This window comes from Protopterus annectens, chromosome 1.part0, assembly GCF_019279795.1.
Source record: "Protopterus annectens isolate FY-2018-M chromosome 1.part0, PAN1.0, whole genome shotgun sequence".
NCBI classification, from domain to species: Eukaryota; Metazoa; Chordata; order Ceratodontiformes; family Protopteridae; genus Protopterus; species Protopterus annectens.
Window position 1 is genome coordinate 740970939 of NC_056725.1, and position 21969 is coordinate 740992907.

A 21969-nucleotide genomic window follows, 5' to 3' on the forward strand; every position below is an offset into this window, starting at 1 on the left:
TAGTATGTTAGATTGCTACATTTTGTGATATTTCTGTGTTGTACTCCTACATAAGGGCATGCTTGTGGAAGTAATTCTACAGCTATTTGCAGAGTGTTTAACAGCAGACAGGCTGATATGCCTGTGTGTATTCTGACACTTCCAGGCCTCAGATACTCTCAGGTATATATTTGACCAGCCTCAGGGAAAGGTACATATCAGTGGGATACACCCGTGATATATTTCAGATATTCTGCAGTTGTGACTGTGGGGTATTTTGAGCATATGTATTACTACACCATTTCTGACATGCAAGTAGTGTCTACTGTAACTTATTGACAGTTACCATTATGTGGGATTCCCCACCTTTCTGCCTACTGTGAGTACATTTCACAGGGAGTCAGTGGGGCACAGTTAACATTTGTTTGCAAATCAGGGACATCCCTGTAAATCAGTCACAGTTGGGAAGTCTGGCCTCTTACCTATTCAAATATGGCAGTGTTTATCCTGCTCTGATACTGTGTGGGGTTTGTAAGGTGCTACTGTAACATTATTACCTACTAGCATGGCTGTTTCTCTTATCACACTAATGTAATGCAATTCAACAAGAATTGCCAGTAGAGATACACAGAACAAGCTTTGTGTAATGGCCTTCCTATTTTCCCTTTACATTCACTCCTTGTATTTCATGATATATTTCTTTCAGCACCAAGCTGTTGTATATCTGCTGTGGCTGAGTGGTAATTCATGCAGTCTAGTGTTTCCAAGGTCCTGGGTTCGAGACTGACAGGGGTATTTTATTTTGCTGATGAGCAGACTACAGGCCTTGTCATACAGAGTGACTAAGGCACTTTTAAGCAGTTGTAAGCGGGTTTGCGTGAGTTTGCGCAATGCTTAGCTATGCTTATCTACGCTTAGCTAAGCGCACACAAGCGCAAACCCGCTGACTACTGCTTAAAAGTGCTTACTCCCGCTAACACCCGCACTATTTTCCTTTAAAGAAAAGAAAATGGAGAAAAAGGAAAGTGGTGAAAAGGGGGCACAAAGAGGGTAGGACAGTAGGAAAACAAGCTCGGGATGTGCAGGAAGGATGTAGGGAAGGCCCATAGCTGCCCAATTCTTTACCAGCAACAGCTGTGCATATGTTCGAAATTTAGAGTGAGATTTGACACCTTCCACTCCTGAGAGAGGGGTGAGGACAACAAAATATATTGTACAGCCAATTGTAATTATCAGTTTACATGTCCAGCAGACATGTATGCGAAATGGGCAGCTATGTATGGGGCGTAATTTTTTTGTGGGAACAGAGTGCCCTTTTTTTATTTTTTTTCAGGTGAGAGTAGAATGTGAGGTACAGGAAGTAGGTATATTTGGGGAGGTAGGTTGGGGAGGTTAACAGATAAGACAAACAAGATACATACAAGGGTGGAGTATGACAACATGTGGGGGGTAAACACAATTGACGGGGACGGATGTTAGGATATAGCAAGCCCATGAGCCCACAGATGGCAACAGTGGAACTGAGATCCCCACCCATGGGCAGTTACCACTGCGCCTTCACAGCCCAGGCCGGGGTTGTGCTGGGGGCTGGATAAGATGGGGCAGGCACACCCATAAGTTGTGCCACTCTTGCCTCAAGCTGGCATAGGGGATCAGTCATGGAACGCCTGATCTCACTATGCCCCACAGACCGGACCCTATGGAGGGTGAGTGGAGGCTCTCCTCCGGCCACGCTTGCAGAGGGGGGATGAGCCCCATACCCTGCAGCGCTTCCACCTGAAGGTGGCACAGGGCCACCGGAGGAGGAGGTCCCGGCCTGGGCACTGGTGCCAGGTGCACTCACAAGCTGCAGTGGGAGAGGTGGGTCCGCTGTAACCCGCCTTCCCTGTTGTCCTATGTTTAGCAGTATTTTATGGTATTTTGGGTTAGTAACAAACAACACCATTCAAAATTAGTTGTAACAGCATGCATCAGTATTCCTATTAACCAAACACACATGAATTCCGAACATTGAGCAGCAAGCATAACACATGCATATTTAGAACAACAGTGCACATTCCAACAGCATGCAGGGTTGATTGCTGGCAACAGGCCATCAGATTTGGATATGTGAACAGGGCACATGCATCAACATACATGCAGATATGTATAAACCACCTACTTAATTACATGGATACTTACTCAATAGTGGGGCATTGGGCATTTGGCAGGCCTCCTGGATCCATCGGTTCAGTTGGTTCTCCTTTCATTGCTTCATGTGCGCATGGTGGTGACGGACCTGTTCACCAGTCCTCGGAATGCCTGTGGCACTGGTGAGATCATGTGCCAACCGGTTCCATGCCTCTGCCTTATACGCTCCCCATTGAACCTGGCCCTGCATGAGTTGCGCTTCATGATCATGGACTAGGAGCCAAACCATATATTTTGACTCCTCAATGCCCCACCTTTGTCCTCTAAAGTGATTTCCCTCTCCTGCGCCTGCCATCCTGACTGCAAATGGGTACCACAATCAGTTATGGTGTGTATTCCCGCCTATGGGGCTTATATATGCCGGTTTTCCCGCACCTATCTGTGATTGGCCGTTTTGGATATTTCTCTGCTTACAGCAAACCTGCTTTGTCATGGTTATATTTTCATTCATTCCTATATGTATGGTAATACTGTATTTCTCAGTACAGTTTTCATAGCTTAGTGATTCAGTACTTTGACTATGGTGCACACTATACCAGGTTCGATCTTTGCCATTGCTTTTTTATTTTACCACTGTCTAGACAGGCTAGTAGGTGTGTCTGTGTGTGTAAAGGTGACTTTGCTACAGCTTGCCCAACGTTGCATGACGGTAAGCTGGCTGGCGTGCTGCGCAGCTCCGCACAAACAGCTTATGCTGGGTAACGCGTTATTTAGCTATAAGCACTCATATTGAGCTGGGTAAAGTGCTGCCCAGTTACGGGCACTCATATTAAGCTTGTTAAAGCGCTGCTCAGCTACAGGCACTCATATTACGCTTGTTAAAGCGCTGCACAGCTACGGGCACTCATATTACGGTTGTTAAAGCGCTGCTCAGCTATGGGCACTCATATTAAGCTTGTTAAAGCACTGCTCAGCTAAGGGCACTCATATTAAGCTTGTTAAAGCGCTGCTAAGCTACGGGCAATTATGATCCTTTTTATATATACATAATATAGGTTTTGTTCAGAAATACATGGGCCATTTCATTACATTTACTTAAATTAAATTTATATATATATCGGGGAATTGTTTCATACCTATTTAAAGAAAAATGGAGGGGGATGTTGTGGGGCTCGAACCATGACTACCTATTCTTTGGGTGACGTCTCTACTGCTACACTATTGCTACTTTGCTTAATTTGCATATGTAGATCTTATATGCTTTTCACTGTCATATCTGCTAACTGTGGTTGAGCGAAGGGCATACTCACGCAAACGAGTGCAAATGCGGGCAGACATTTTGGAAATTAAAAAAAAAAATGAAATTGCTATTTTTACATTTTACATATTTTCAGTAGGGTTTAGTCTGTGGGGATGTGTGGTGTTGTGTTCCTTGACATTTCAGTGGACTCGCTCATGGGTGTTTACTTTCAGGACACTGACTCTTCTGGGGGAGTGTCCCTTTGCTGTACTCGGCAATTGGACATGCCCCCTACTTTCCTACATGGACCATGTTAGATTTGGGTATGATTCAGCATACCCTCATGAATATGCATGGCATGCTGACATCATACCGTTCAACTGCAGCCTCTGAGTAAGACATATTAAGTCTTACACAGAGGTTTCGTGAATCTGGCCCAATATCTTTACTTAACATAATATGTACTAGAAAAGTCAGCTAATCAACTAAAAGAAGTTCTAATGTATGAACTAGCCATAAGATTTCAGCTATAAAATCATATTTTTCTGTTTATCATTTACATGAAATACAAATTGCGACCCACACTACCCCTACTGCCTACTTGGGTTAAAAACATACTACTTGCTATTTTAGTTAGGTTGTTGTCTGAGTGTTGTTTACCCTAGCAGTGTTGTGATGTTTTTTGGAATGCAAAATAATTATTGTATGATAGTTAAAATTGTAGATACGGTTTGTTTTCTCATGTTTAGAATGCTGTTTATGTTACTTGATTATTGGGTCAACCTTTCTCTTTCAGAGGCTAGAAGTAAGTGGTTAGGCACTAAAGAAATTTTGAAAGAGATATATGTGACCTTCTCCTTGCATGTTACTATTTATCAGTTCACAGTAAAACATACTCAAAATTCTCTGACAAGAATCCCCCCCTAATACATATAGTTATTCCAGGTATAAGAAGAACTAAAATAACATTCACATAAGATGGTTAATATAGCCTCATGGAATGTGAACGGCTTACAGGACAATAAGAAGAAAAAGCTAGTCATGCACCTCATATATAAATCAAAAACTGATATAACCTTTTTGCAGGAAACACATATGACTATGGAACAGTGGGACAAGGGTACAGAAAAAAACTCAAAATGGATTCAGAAAATAATAGCAGCTGGAGACAATACCTCATTAAGAGGCACAGCTATAATTATTAAAAAATCTTTTGAAGGAAACATCATTAATTATAACTATGATGATAAAGGAAGATGTTGCTATTTTACATGCTTATGGCCAACACACAAAAATAATATATTATTGTGTAATGTTTGTGGCCCATGCAACTATCAGCTCAATTTCTTAATCGAAATCTATAATTTAGTAAATAGGCACCCAAATCATCTGATTATAATTGGCGGGGACTGGAATATAACAATTAATCCACTTAAAGATAGGTCGAATAAAAATTATACTCAACCTCCCCAAGCCACAGCATTCCTATCAGAACTAATTGAAGACTTCACCTTAATAGATCCATTTGAACTCAACAACAAAGATGGTCTAAGTACCAGATACACTTACTTTTCCCCATACCATAAATCCTGGTCTAGGATTGACATATTTTTGATCTCTCAAGGCTTTGTTCATTATGATGTGAGCTATAAATCAGATCCTAGATCACTATCAGACCACTCTAAAATAAATCTAAAAATAACACAAAATAAAATTGGAAATAATATACCCACTACAGCAAACTGGACATTAAACACAAATTTGTTGACAAATAAATAAGTGGAATAAGAGATTATAAATTCTCTAACACATCTAAATTAAGGTTTTTTGAGTGAAGATATCCCTCTGGACATTCAATGGGCAGCCTTTAAAGTTAAGGCTAGGAGGTACCCTCATCCAAAAAGCATCATATTTCAAAAAAATAAAGAAGAGAAAATATAGAGCAATTAGAAAACAAGCAAAGACATCTTGAAATTAAGCTACAAAGAAATGGAACTTCTACTATTGAGAAGCAAATAGCAAGCCTGCATAAATAATTAAATGAAATTATAATGCAATAATTTACATTTACAGAGCACAGAATGCTACATAAATATGCAGAATGGGCGCAAACACCTTCGAAAATGTTAGCAAGACTTATCAACATAAAGAACCCCAACTGTAAAATACAAGAAATAAAATTTAAAGACACGATATATAACTCTGATATGGATATAATAGGGTTTTTTTGAAGCAATATTTCAAAATATTTATGGCCCACAAGAGCATATTAATGAGAACCTATTACAAACCTTTGCAAATAACTTAGAATTCCCTAAGATTAGTGATTCCCAAGCTAATAATCTTTAAAGCCCACTGACAGAAGATGAAATAAGTAGGGCTATTGACAAATTAAAACCTGGGAAAGCTCCGGGCCCTAACGGATATGTTGCAGAATTTTATAAACATGTTAAACCTCAAGTAACACCAATACTTTTAAAACTATACAACTATATTATAAAAGTTGGGATATCAGACCTCTACATCAATAACTCCAAAACCATGCTTATCCCAAAACCGAATACAGATCCCACAAATCCTAACAATTATAGGCCTATAGCTTTGATTAATTTGGACATCAAGATATTTTCAACAATTTTAGTGCAAAGAATACAAAAAGTAGCCCCAGTCATAATATCACCGGAACAGCTAGGCTTTATGAGTCATAGACAAGTAAAAGATAACACATTAGCTATAGATGCTTTAACCCATTTATGTGCTAAGGACAAATCCCTGAAGTATGCATTATCATTTGACGCAACAAAAGCCTTTGACAGAGTAAATCAGAATTTCCTACTGTTTATACTAGATCAATTTGGATTCCCAAAGGAATACATAAAGATGATCAAAACATTATATATTAAGGCAACTACAACTCTTTATATTAATAAGAAAACTTCTAAACCAATACAAATAGTTAACAGTACTAGACAGGGGTGCCCACTCTCACCAAACCTGTTTAATTTGTACATAGAAACATTACTACTGCAAATTACACAGAGAACATACCATCATCTTATTTCTGTCTCTAACACTCAAGTTAAATACACAGCATTTGCAGATGATCTCAATATTTACTTTCAATACCCCAATACTGATTTAAATAAAATCCTAACACATCTATAAAAAAATTTTCCAAGGTATCCAATTATGAAATTAATCCCAAGAAATCAATCATATATCCAATTAACCCACTGGGACATAAGGAATTTTACTTTCCAGAGGCTAATATTAAAGTGCAATACACCCTGAAGTATTTAGGTATAAATTTTAGTAATACACAAGCAGAAATGTTTAATAATAATATTGGCAAAACGTGGTCAAATATTGTTGTTGCGTCTTTCGGCTTTTTCCCGGTTAGGGGTCGCCACAGCGGAACTCTGGTCCGCTAATGATTGGCAGTAGATTTTTATGTGCTGGCTTGCCGGGCCTAACACACAACCTTCAACGAAGGAATGTCCATTCACACATGTCGCCACACAGAAGACGGTCTAACTGAGAATCGAACGGGCAACGTTTAACTGTGAGGCGACAACGCTACCGCAGCACCACCACCACCACAGCAAAACGTGGTCAATTATAAATGGGAAAAGCTTAAACTATCTACCTTGTCAAAAGCCTCAATCATAAAAATTAACATATTTCCTAAAATTTTATACCATCTCAATGTCATATTCATAAAAATACCAGTTACCTTTTTTAATAGGATGAAAGTTAGACTAGCAAAGTTCTTGTGGTACCCAAAATGTACAAGAATTACCTATAATAAGCTAATACCCACAAAAGAAAAAGGGGGCCTAGGCCTTCCTGATTTTCACCCACAAAAGAAAAAGGAGGCCTAGGCCTTCCTGATTTTCAGTTATACTATGAAATTATCAATGCTAGCCATATCATGCAGATTGCAACTCATGACCCATAAGGAATGAATGGTACCCACTATGGATTATATTACTGCATTGGGACATAATAGAATATAAAATCAATCCAACAACAATTCCCTTCTTAAAACAGGAAACTCTTAAGACAATAAAAATTCACCCAATCTTAATAAACAACTGTGAAATTTTCAAAAAGCTACTGATTTCATTAAACTTAACAGACACAATCATGCTTTTGCAACCAATACACAACAACCCAGATATAAAACTAGCAAACAATATGGTAAATCTAGACAAATTTCCTTTAATAAAAAATTATACAGTTTGGGATTATTACCAAATAAGAAAATTTTCAATGGAAAATATCACAAACTTAATTAAAGCTAGCAAAAAATATAACCTGATAATTAAACAAATCTCATACCTAATAAGCAATATAACCAAAGATATCAAAGTAGTCGAACAAGAGGTTAGGTTGGCACACCAAATTATAAAAATGCTATTAAGTAAAAAGAAAATGATATCAAACACATATAAGTTGATAGCAACTGTTAAATACCAAAACACCATTATCTTTTCAAAGTTTTGGGAAAGAAAAGATAACACCACAACAGATAACCAAAAGGAAGTAGCTATCAAAAATACTATGAAATTGACACCATACAAAAAATTAATATACACACAGCTCATGATTTTTAACAACGCATACCATGCACCTGTACACCTTAACAAATTTCACCCATCCAAGTCACCTTACTGTTCCTTTGCCCTAATAAAGAAGCAGATATCATTCACATCTTCTGGAGCTGTAAAACAGTCTATAAACTATGGTGTTCACTTAGAATCCTATTAGAGAAATCAGGGTATTCAGAATTCACACTCTCATGGGCAACAGCTATATTACATATATTTAAAGGTAACATTAATAATTTATCTAAACATATTACAATAACTCTATGCACCCTGTTGAAAGCTTATATAGCAAAAAACTGGATTGATAGATCAAAACTAACTTGGTCAGAATACAAAAGCATGGCGAAAAATCACAGATTAGCCAAGAAACTATACACAAAAAGTCAGAGAAATCAAACATACTACCAAATGTATTGTAAAACATTACTTGAGATCTTGTCATAAACATTTTAATCTAGGTATTTTAAGGATAGTAACTCATCTGTGCTGGATTAGCAATCAAAGGGTGACATTTGTATATTTGTACATATATCTTTTTTTTTCCTTTATTAGTAGAGTAGAATATTAGCATAAAATAAGTGCTCACAGATGTTAATATGTTACAAGAAACTGCCTCATGATAATCTGTTTAATATGAATGTTAATATGTAAAATGGACAATGACCACTATTACATATTTATGGAATGTACGATGTAACATCAACTGTACTACATGGATATGACTTGCTGTATTTATTTTCTTTTCTTTCTTGCTTGTATACTTAATAAATAAAAGAAATATGAAAAAAAAATGAACACTGGTTTCATGAAGAGATTGATGGAGGACTTGGCTTGGACACTCGGGTGAAGACTTAACTCTGCAGCTGTGCCAGTAGGGAGACTTATTGGGGACCTGGGGAGAGACAGAGAGAGAAAAGCAGAACCCTGGTTGAGTGTGTTCCCTGTGTGCTCTTAAGGGAAAATGTGCTTAATGCAGAGAGCACCATCTAGAAATACTGGGTGTATCCATTTTTGTTCCAAGTGAATGTTCCTCTGCAGTGTCATTGGTGAGGATTCAGGCTCCTTGATTTCTCACCCAGAGAGGGGACATCACAGTTATTCTTACTCATGTCTCTCTATTCCCCTGATGACTTACATTTCACAACTGTAGATGCTTTGGAGTTTATTTGTTTATTTGACATTTGTTTACCAGGAAGGTCTGACTCTGGAGGCTCAGGGAGAAAAGTTCCAAAGACAAAGTAATGATACATTATATACAATAGTAAAACAATTACAAATACAAATTAATCGTAATATATACATAACAGCAAGCATAACAGGTAGAAGATAATATTTTTTTTGTGTATCTAACATTGTGTAAACATAAGAGATATACAGATGTGAAAGTTATATTTACTGTGGGTAGCAGGAAGAAGAAAGAGGTCCATTAAATAGGGTAGATTAAGATGAATATGAGGAGGAATTTATCTGGAGGAACTAAATTCTGCAGTGGGCAAAAGAGGCTGGTGTGAAGATTGCAATGTGTGTATCTAGTAGGAAGTGATGTGGTAATTAGCCTGGGAGTTACAATCAACAGTAGTGCCTCTTTAACTATTTTATTCCGAATTTGTTAATGCAAATAATATATAAACTGAGCTATACTTTCCTCATATATGTATTAGTTCTTATGTTTAATACAATAAAACAAGCTCGCTGTTTGTGCTGTCATCTTACCTGCTGGCCCTTGATTGCTGCAATGCTCATAACAAGATCCTGTTCTGCCACACTGTCACATAATTTCTCATTCCATGAGTTACATGTAACCTCAGGTTGTAGTATCCAGAACAGAGGTCATTCATTTATTTGACATTTGTTAACCAGGTAAGTTCAGGTGAGTCATAACACCTGTTTTCAGTGCAGACACAAGGAGAAAAGCAAGGAGAAAAGCTCCAATATACAGAAAAAAATGATAATATACTACAAAAAGTAGTATAAACAAGGAAAAAACAGATGTAGTCATACAGTGTTAAAAGTCACAAATTACACAGATAATATCAGATACAATTAGAGTACATTCATAGCATAAGCAATGTAAAATACAATGTTTTTTTAACACCTGGTATAGTAGTAGAAGTTCAATGATGTAATAACAGCAAGAAACATGGGAAGGAGGAACTATAGTCAAGAAAGCTAGGAAGTGAGGGGGAAAATTAAGTGGGATGGTGACAAGGGCAGGATTTAGAGTTAAAGAAGCATTTTTTGAGTTCAGCCTTGAAAGAGTTAGTACAGTTAATGCTACGGCTGTATGGAGGAAGCCTATTCCAGGCTTGGGACACTGTGTTTTTGTAGAGGAGTTTGCCCATATTTATGTTTGATTTATAAATGGTAAGTAAGTTCTGGTCAGGGCTACAAAGTGAACAAGTAGGGATTTAAGAGGATACTAAGGAAGAGAGAGAGGGACAGACTGAGGGCTTGTTTACCAAGGAGTGTGTAAGCTGCAGCTGAGAAAGAAGCAGGAGCTGGGCAAATTCATGCCATTGAAGTTTTTTCAGGGCAAGGCAATGATGTGCTCTATAAGGTTGGTCACAGGGAAATCTGGCTATATTGTTATAGGTGTGTTCAAGTTTGGTAAGTAGGGATGACTGGAGATGGGTCAGAATTGGGGAGGAATAGAGGAGGCAAGGAAGGAGGAAGGCCTGAGCTAGAGTAGGTTTGGAGTTGGGAGCTAGGAATTTTTTATTTCTATAGAGAAAACCCAATTTCTGGTTGTTTTTTTAAATACAGTGTTGTACGTGTATGTCAATTTTTGGTATACCTTCATATGTGCAAAGGCACATTTCGTGCTTAAACGTGAACCCTTTAGCCGAATTCTGTCACACCGACTTCCCTAAATGTCACAAAAAATATCGAAATTCAACATTCCCGATCGCTCCACCGGTGAAACGAGTGCTACCATGGTTCAAAAAGGAGGTGAGGTTTTGTAATTCGCCACTTCGGTTTTCACGATTTCTGAATTTCGCAGTTCGCAGTTTGCAGCAGCAGCATTGAAGATGTGGCTGTTGAACTTATGAAGGTATACTGTCAAATTTTAGCTGGTCGTCAATTATAGTACCAAGTAGTTTGGTGTGTGGTTCTGCTTTGATAAGGGTGTTGCCAGTGGATGAGATAGTAAAAGTGGATTTGTGGTGGGTGAGAGATTTGGGAAAGAATAATAGCAGCTTAGTCTTTTTGGGGTTGAGAGTGAGTTGTCAGCGTATTGTATGAGGGATGAGGTGGCACAGGAGGAATATAGTTGATTAGTAAAGATATTGAAGAGGAGAGGACCAAGGATAGAGCCTTGTGGGATACCAGTTTAGATAGGTTGGAAAGGAGAACAGGCTGATTGCCAACATACAGACTGGAGCCTGTTTGAGAGATAGCTAGTGAACCACTGGATTGTGGAAGGGGACAGGTTAAGATCAGTTAGTTTAGCAATAAGCATGGGATGAGACACAGTGATAAAAGCTTTAGAGAGGTCAAGAAAGAGGGACAATATGATAAGATTTTTGTCTCTGATTTCAGCTACAGTGTGGGAGAAAGATAGGAGGGCTGTGGTAGTACTATGATTAGTTCTGAAGCCGTGTTGGGTAGGGGTGAGAAGGCTTTTGTCAATTAGGTGTTTTAGAAGCTACTTGTGAATACATTTTTCAAGGATTTTTAACAGTGGACAGACAATGGCAATGGGTCTGCAGTTAGATGGATCTGTGGAGTTACTTCCTTTGTGAAGTGGTGTGGTGAAAAAGGATTTCCAAATGTCGGGGACAGTGGTTTCTTGGATGGATCTGTTTATGCGGATTGTGACAGGTTAGGCTATATAGTGGGCTGCAAGTTTAAGGAAGAGGGGAAAAAGGCTCTCAGAGGAGGGACAGCATGGTTTGAGTTTTAGCAGAAGGGATTTTATGTAAGCAGTGGAGACAGGGTTAAGTGAGAAAGGGATGGTATTGGTAGTACTATGTGTGGTGTGTGGTGCATTTTGACTTTGGCAGGTTTGGGTTAGTTTTTGAAATGATTCAATAAAGTAAGTATTAAGTAAGGTGGCAGTTTCTTGGGGAGTTTTATTAGGGAATGGATTGGGGGTGGTAGGTTAACCAGGGTGTAGAATTTTATTCATGGTGTGCCAGACTTTTTGTAGCTTGGACTTATGTGTGAACTGTGTGTCATAATGGAATTTTTTCTTATTTCACTTGTTTTGAAAGGTTTCGGAGTTCTTTGTATTTCTGAAAATAGCTGTAGATTTGGATTTTAGCCATTGTTTCCAGTAACTGTCTTTCTGTCTCATGACCATAGTGTGTCTTTAGAAAGACAGGGAGAGTAGGATGATTTGATCCTAAATTTTCTTAGGGGAGCTAAGGAGTCCAGGGTATCAAGGAATGTTCAAATAAATTGTAGAACTGTATTATTAAGGGGGAGGGTTATTTCAGGTAGGTCCAGTTAATGGCAGACATCCTGTCATTGAAGGTTTCAGTATTAAATGATGAAAGATTGCACTTTTCTCTAATATGTTGGGAGTTGGGTAGTTGAGGGGAGTGTCGTATAACTTGAGTAGGGAGGTGGTCACTTATGGAGCTTGGTAGGATTCTGGGGTTATGATATAGGGTAGGCTCGGAGGTAAGAATCTAGTCCAAAGTGGAGCAGTTTCTGTTTTTTTTGTTGAAACAGGTAAGGGTTGAGATAGGTTGATGGAAGCCATGAAGGTTAATATGGTGGGAGGGAGAGGTGGTAGATAGTTTTAGCCAGTCCATACTGATATCACCAAATTGTATGGTCTCATAGGAGATATGTAGTGAAACCCAAGATAGGATAGCTTCCAGAATAGGAATGTTGTTACCAGGTGGTATATATATGGCTACAATGGCTAATTTCTTGTGGGGGTTCAGGTGACAGTTAAGAAAAGTAGTTCAGCAGGGTGAAAGTTAGGGAGAGATAAAGATGGGGGGATAGGTTGAGGAGGTCAGAATACATAATTGCAACTCCTCCACCTTTTTTTTGGAGTTCTGTCTAGGCGTCATGGTCATGTCTAGGTCATGACATGGTATCCACACTGAAACTGTGTTGCAAGCTCTGTGGCCATGTCTAAACGATGTCATTGATGGTAATAAAGTCAAGGCAATCACCCTGACATTTACAGTCATCTGCAAATTTGTATTGTGCTACTAACCCCTTCTGACTTGTTAGAGACAAATTATTTGAATTTTGTATCAGCCCAGCAGTAGCACATGCAGATCAACACTGGTTACTTATCAACATACATTCACCAAAATATTTACTACTTGCAGCAGACCTCCGCCTATTCTGTATATTTAAGGGATGTTCATAGCATTTATATCTCTCACATTTTTCATCAATGTATTAATGAGTCAAAGGTCCAATTTACTATAGACATTGCTGTCTCCATACACCCTGATTTGCCAATATTTAAATTTACACAAACAGCATGTTTGATTGACAGTTTCTTGTGGCATATTATGCAAGGTGGCTCCTTGGAAAAGCTTTTCGCATTTCTTACAGCATTTTGTCTATTACTTTGTAAGAAATTTAAATGAATGAAATTTGTTTGGCATTGCCAACAAGTGTTAAATTTACTGGCAAATTAGTTCTAAAAAAGTCAAGTACATCAGTACCACATCATCTCCCATTGCCACATTTGGAGTACCAGGGTATTGATACTTGACTCGCAGTTCTTTTACTGTTTTTGTGAATGACATTCATCTTTATTTTGGCCATCCAATATAATATAATGTGTTGTTGTAGCCACAGTATTCAGCAGTAGTCTATTAAATATCTCAAGTTTCAATAAGTCTTCAAATAAGTTTCATTAAATGTAATCATATATATATATATATATATATATATATATATATATATGTATATATATATATATATATATATATATATATATATATATTTATATATATATATATATATATATATATATATGGGTCTACCTGACAACACCGACACATCACAACACCGACAACGAAATCACCGACACCACATAACCGACAGTTCACAAACACGAAACCTCACATGCCCGACAACGAAATCACTGACACCACATAACCGACAGTTCACAAACATGAAACCTCACATGCCCAACACACCATAATAACGACAATCAACAAACAAAACAAATCCCCTGTCCAAAAAGCACACACACAACACAAGCACACCAAAATCCTTACAAACCCACACTAAACCTCACATACACAACTATCTACAACCTTAACCCAAACCCTAACCCTAAGGTCCGTCACTATCGCACACTTACCTAACCCGCGCCCTAACCCTAACTCACTTAACCCGCCCCTAACCCAAAGACTATCACTACCGCACACTTACCTAACCCGCGCCTTAACCCTAACTCACCTAACCCGCCCCTAACCCAAAGACTATCACTACCGCACACTTACCTAACCCGCGCCCTAACCCTAACTCACTTAACCCACCCCTATCCCTACAGACCGTCAATATCGCACACTTACCTTACTCGCACCCTAACATCCATCACTACCGCATACTTACACAGCCTTTTCCCATGTCGGTGTTCTCAGCGTCGGTGTTTTCATCCGTCGGTCTTCTCAGTTGTCGATCTTCTGGCGTCGGTGTTCTCAGTGTCGGCGTTCTGAGCTGTCGACGTTGTCAGGTGGACCCATATATATATATATATATATATATATATATATATATATATATATATATATATATATATATACACACACACACACACACACACACACACACATATATATATATACATATACACATATATATATATATATATATATATATATATATATATATATACACATACATACATATATATATATATTGATAGATAAATATATATATATGTGTTTGTGTGTGTGTGTGTGTGTGTGTGTGTGTGTGTGTGTGTGTGTGTGTGTGTGTGTGTGTGTGTGTGTGTGTGTGTGTGTGTGTGTGTGTGTGTATATTTACATATGAACTTCTGTTCATTTTTCTATGGTCTACAATCATAATTTTGCCTTACATTTTCTGTTTTGCCAGATGTTGATTGAATGTCTAATAATTATAAGTATTAATATTTTATAAAAAGTATAACCCAGGGATTCATTAATGGTATGACCACATTGCAGCCAAGCCAACACTATTTACATTCCCAGTGTGGTGAACAGCAAGTCTAATCATAATATGCATACAGACAGATCAGGGTGCTTGACTCGAAGAGTCTCACCGCAGCAGCAGCACAGAACATGGCTAGATGGTGGGAAGTCACCTTGTCGCTGCATAGAAATGTATGTAAACAATAATGATGCACAAACACTCCCAGTAGTGGATATGAGTGTGCATGAACAATTGTCTAATGTTGATGGAATCTACAGCAACAGATGCAGAAATGAAAGTTAGGGTTGCCACATTTTCAGATGCCTAATGTGGGACTAAAAAGAAACATGAAATTTTGCAGAGCAAATCATACCCCCATGAAAGTACAAAGGGCTGGGCTTCACTTTATTGCTGAAATAGAAGTCATTTTTATAGAATTTGAGTTGTTTCTGTTGTTTTATTAAGGTATTTCAGATACAAAATAAATGTTATGCAATTATTAGAGGAAACTTGGGAAATGTTTACTGTCCTAAAATCATAGGGTATTTGCCAATTTTACTTTTCCTTTATTTTTGCAGGACACATCTGCCCACATATGAACTGTCCTGCATAAAGTAGGAGAGGTAATAACCATAATGAAAGTGCAAAGGCATGTAACACATATGCTGAGCCTGGAGTACAGGCGTCGCATTTTATAACTGCAGAATCCACAAAAATGGACTAAAACAATTGTTGGAAAAGCATACCGATGATGTTACTATGACAATATCAAGCTTTCAATTAGTGTGAAGTATGCACGTTAGAAATGGGATATGATAAAGTATCATGATGTACCAGCCTGCATCAGACCTTTCAATATGGGTGTGTGCTATACTATGGATGTCATTAAATAAGGGATATATATGTTACCCTGATGGGAGTCAGTCCAGCAGTTCAGTTAACATACCAGTATATCCACAGTGTACTAGGAAATTTAAACACTGCAGAAGTTAGAGTGCAAGGGGTCATGCAGAACATGTGCAGATGGATTATTCAAAAAATAAAAACATGACAGTCACCAAGGGAACTTAACCCAGAACTCACACACTTGAATGTATTGAAGCATTGCATTTGCAAGGTGAGCTACTCTTTTAGTCAGGTTGCATGCTCCTAAAACACATAGCTGAGAAGTGCAGGCAATGTAGCAGTCTGCAAACAGAAAAGCTATGAAACTACATACAAGGCTATGTAAAACACACAAACATTTGAAGTGGCACATTAAAAATGATTGCATAAATACAGTACCCCATCAAAGAGGTTGGAATAATGGCAGTAGCTTTGTTTTATTACAAATAGGAATGTGCACAGAAGTTTAGCTAACCTGTGCCTACTGATTATCACATGCCACAGATTGCCCATTGTGTATGCCATTAGGAGCCCATATTCACCACGTCTGTCATAAGGGTGGCAGAAGAATCAAGAAATGTAAGCATGCAAGAAAGTGACAACCTTGTTTGAGCTATCTCATTATAGGATTGTCTACTTTCAGAGGAATTAAATGCAAAACAGTATAAAACAAGAAACACACATAAAAGGAACTAAACCCATGCCTATGTCACTAATATATTTTACACCAGTATGTTAGCAAGGCATGCCATACAAACAATAGCAGATAAAGGGGTCTGAAAAATGGGTATATGTCATATGAGCAAATCGCACAAATTGGGAACGCTCATAATATTGAACGTACTGGACCTCAAAGTGCTTTTTCTGAGATTACAGTACAGTGAAGAATGGGATATTTGCCCTTTCCTCATTGTAGCGTGATCTCGGAGTTAGAATATATATTTAGCGGGGAGGGTGGGGGCACAGCCCCCCACAATAGGAAGTTTGAGGTCCGGTACATTCGACATTATGAGCATTTGCAATTTGTGAAATTCGCTCATATTATATAGACCCCTGAAAAACACATTTCAAATTAACAGAACATGTGATAGCAAAACAACAAAAAACAGCATACTAGTTTCAAACCACTACCTTTTTCTAAGGATATTCTATATTACAAGTTATTAGCAAGTGAAGTCACAGACAAATGTATACTGAAGGTGTATAAGTGCACACGTCAGGGAAATGTTAAGACTAGTGTTGAAGAGTGAAAAATGAATAGCAGAAAACAACATAACAAACAACAGGGTAGGGGATTAAAACCCATCAGCCACTGTATATATTACTTCAGGGATGCACTAAGGCATGGAAGCTATCACACACATGTATCATTGTACCTTATATTATACTTGAATGGTCATAGTACATGATAATAATTATTGTCAGGCTGCTACTTCTTAGTCCAAAGTGGAATGGAACTGCTTCTTGAATGACATTGTATGTACCAGCACTGGAACTCTTTCCTGAATGACATTCTGTGCACCAGCACATTAACAAGGGATGCCATCGAGATGGTTATGATAAGGTTGCATGTAAACACACATGTGAAGGGAATGTTAGAACAATGTGGTAGACTTTTAAAATAAGAATAATCATGGACTCACAATCCTCCTGACATTTATCGACAATGTACAGATCACCTTATTAGTATGAACATGGAAGCTGTGTATTACTGACACCTGATGTCAGCATTACCTGGTGTCAGACATTAGCAGTTACCTCATTTGCAAGAAAGAAGCCAAGATCTTAGCATGGCCAAAGGATTTTCCTCAGTTTTGCCATATGAGAAGTACCATTTCTCTGTGCTTACATAAATACAGCAAAGCTGTTCTCTGCAAAATGCCACACAATTTATAATGCAGATAGATGATGTTTCGTATTGTGAAAGCCCCTTTGGCCATATATTTGATGTGATAACTTTACTGTATTGCGCTATTGCTTGTTGGATGTATATTCAACAATATATGTGTTTTCCTTTTTCAGATGAAATCTTTAACTATTTCTTTCTCAGCTACTTGCTTCCAACCTTTGCTGTGTGTACGTGAGAAAAACATGTACCTGTGTGTACATATCATTAAACAAATCTCAGTTTTTTGATAACTCACTGTAATAATTTCACTGTATTTACACTTGTTTTTGTACATATGGAGCTTTTCTCCCCGTGCCTCCACTGAAAATGGACCTGTATCCAGTTGGACTTTCCTGGTTAACAAATGTAAAAAAAAAAATAATAATAATGAAAAATAAGTAGTAGTAAATAGCATACAATAAGTAGATCAAAAGCCACCACCTACTGCAGTGACTATTTACACAGCAATAAGTTGTAGCATACACATACTATGCTGACTGTTAATACTTATATGCATTTTTATAACAAGGTAAGGATTTGTTAGACTACTACAACACAGGCCTCATTGGATTTGAACCTCTATTTGCTTAAGTTACATTCTCTTGACCTGCTTACTAGCTAACAATGCCACAGAAGAAGTTATGCAACAGCTATGAGAACACATGATTGAAGAGATATAACCAACACTTGTATATGTGTGTGAGTGAACAAGGATAAACCTATTACAGCAGTCAGGGAAGCAAAACCCTCAACTAGGTAGGCTCACAAGGGTGATGGCCATAACAGTACTATCTTTCTAAGACTGATGCAGGGTACACATTACTGGAATGGAAACCATGCCCATATAACTAATAAGCTCCAGATCAAGGCATTATCATGTGAAGGTACAGAAGAATTTATACTGCATGTGTCTTGACAAATTACAGTTGCATGTAATGCTCAAAAGGTATTGTTGCTCATCTGGTCAGGATAAGACAGACAAGCATTTGTGGGTTCTTTATTACACAGAAACACATTAGAAATGAGGCTTTGGAACTTAAACTTAAATAAACTTATAAACAGACTGACTACCATACTCATACATGTTAACACTCTGGCTGTTCTCTCAAAATGACACTGCTGCCTGCACATGCTCTGTATTTATATGCACGTTCTACATCTGGAAATGCTTCTTAAAGGTAAATACACACACTCTCTGATCTACATCCTCCCTCTTTGAGAAATAGTCCTTATACAAAATAACAGCATTCAATGACATGCAATTTACAGAAATAATCTTTTGACATGCAGTTATACAGAACTAGTAATTTGACATGCAGTCAAACAAAATTAGACACATATAAAACAATTATGTCCATGTTGCTGTGTATTTTACGTTAGTTCTGGAAATATGGCCTGATCATGTAACATAAAAGTCAGAATTGGATCTAGCAACAGGGACTGCCTTCAAGGAATGTTCAACTTTGAGGACATCTGGGACATTATCAGGAATGGGAATGGATACTGTGACATGTTCTTTGGTATGAACCTTATCTGGGTTGCACTGAGATTTAGACTCTGTATCACAGGTACGATGCTACAATATTGCTCCTGATACAGGAAGAAAATATCTGCAGTTACTCCTTTACTCTGTAGCCTCAGATTCCACTAAATAAGATCTCAGCTTGGTACATATACCTCTCACTTGACCAATTTGATCAAAGCCTTTCGTCATTTGCATCCTCACTGTCTCTCCTTCTTTTAATGGACGAAGAAATCTGCTTCTTTTATCATAGCTGGACTTCTGAGAAGAATGTTTCTTAAAAAGTTGGGCTTTGATTGCTCTGTTGTTTTTAGCATTAGGCACCAACAAACTGGAACTAATAGGCAAGGTTGTTCTGGTTTGCCTAGATAGAACTCTCTGAGCAAGTGAGCCTAGTAGGTTGTCATGAGGTATATTTCTGAGATTGAGTAAATTCAAGAAGATATCGGTGTTGTCATGCTTTGATCTTTCTAGTAATCACTTTGCACTCTGTACTGTACATTCAGCAAGGCCATTTGACTGAGGATATTCAAGACTGCTAGTAACATGAATAAAGTCCTACTCTTTAGCAAATCTCTGAAACAATTGCCTGGTAAACTGAGAACCATTGTTAGAAATAACATTGTGGGGGGCTACCATGGACTGAGAAATTATGTTTCATCTTAGTAGTAACAGCACTGGACATTAGGTTAAGTAGCAAATTGATCTCAACTAGTTCAAATAAGAGTCTACTAACACTAAGTAATGTTGACTGCTCCATTCAACTATGTCAGTTGCTACTGTTGACCAAGGTATTTCAGGAATTTGGCTTAGCTGAAGTGGCTCTTTTTGCAAATGCAGCTTAGTACTGTTGCACACTGAACAAGAAGAAAGCACTTTATCAATCTCTTTTGCTAGAGAAGGGAAAAATACTAGTTCTCTTGCCCTTCTTTTGGTAGAATCAAAACCTGGGTGGCCACGATGTAAAATCTGAATGTATTCACAATGTAAGGAAGTAGGAACAACAAATTTTGGACCTTTGAAAATGATACCATCTTCCATCAGCATCTCATCTCTGTATGGAAAGTAAGGTTGTTCTTCTGGATTGCTTTAACGGCCATCCTACATTGATGAAGTGGTTGAACTTTTGCAAAATTGGATCAGTCTTTGTATGATCTCTCAGCTCATCAAGTCTCATGGGAGAAAAATGATGCGCTTCCACGACATCAAAGTCAAAATTCTCTACATCAAGCTGTTCCGTGGTATTTCTGGGCAATCTGGATAAGGTATTAGCCAGAAAAAAAAGTTTACCTTTTGTATAGACCATTTTGAAATTGTACTTTTGGAATTTGAGCATCATTCTTTGTAGTCTTGCTGGAGTGAAATGCATAGGCTTCTTTAAAATAGTAACTACAGATTTATGGTCAGTTTCTATTTGGATTGATCAGCCATAAATATAATCATGGAGCTTTGAACATGCAAAGACAATTGTTAAAACTTCCTTCTCGATTTTAGCATACTGCATCTCAGATGGGTAAGAGTTCTAGATGCATAGGCAACAGGTCTGTCCTCTTGAAGAATAACTATGCTAAGACCCAATTTTGAAGCATCGCAGGAAAGAACTACTGTTTTTTGGACATCATAGTATCTCAATGTAGGCAGGTTAGCAATTGGTTGTTTGAGGTTATCAAATGCTCTCTGGTGTTGTTCTAATCATGACCATGCAACATTTTTGGATGTCAGCTCTCTCCAAGGCACTGATAACTCATTAAAGTCAGGTATAAATTTGCCCAAATAGTTAACCTGTAGGACTTGGACATTGTCTGTAGATGTCATTTCAAGAATGGCTGCTTGCTTGGAAAGTTCTAGTCGTAGGCCTGTACTGGTAAAAAATGACCTACATAAGTAGATTCTGGTAGTCTGAATTTGCACTTCAGAGGATTGAGCTTTAAATTCACTTCATGTGCTCTGTCCAGAACTTCTATGAGGCATCTGTCATGCTCGGCTTCACCATTACCTCCAACTAGTAAGTCATCAACTATTATTGCAAATGGGTAGCCTGAAAAAAATTTCTCCATTGCACTTTGAAAGACTTCACTGGCAGAATTTATTCCAAAAGACATCCTGAGGAATCTGTATCTACCAAATGGGGTACTGAATGTAGTCAGTAGTGAAGATTTCTAATCAAGCATTAATTGCCAAAATGAACTCTTTGTATCTAAGACAGAAAAAACAGTGTCATTTTGGCAAGATGGTTGCAATCTACTCAACTGTGTGCATAGGCTGATATGGTCTTTTTAATGCCTTGTTCAAGTCTCTTGGGTCAATGCATATTCTAATTTTGTCTGAATTTTTCTTATGATCAGCTACCATGGGAGATACCCATTCAGTTTGTTCTGTGACTGGACAAATCACACCTTGCTGCACCATTTTGTCTAGCTGGACCTTGACTTTGTCCTGCATAGCTATTGGAACTCTCATTGTTGGTCTGACCACTGGACTAACCTCTGGGTCTACTTTCATGGAGTACACAACTGGAAATTTGCCTAGCTTTTCATCGAAATCATCAGCATACTCTGAGAAAATAGCATCACTGAAACTGGAACTGGGACATGTGCTTACATTATGTAATTCC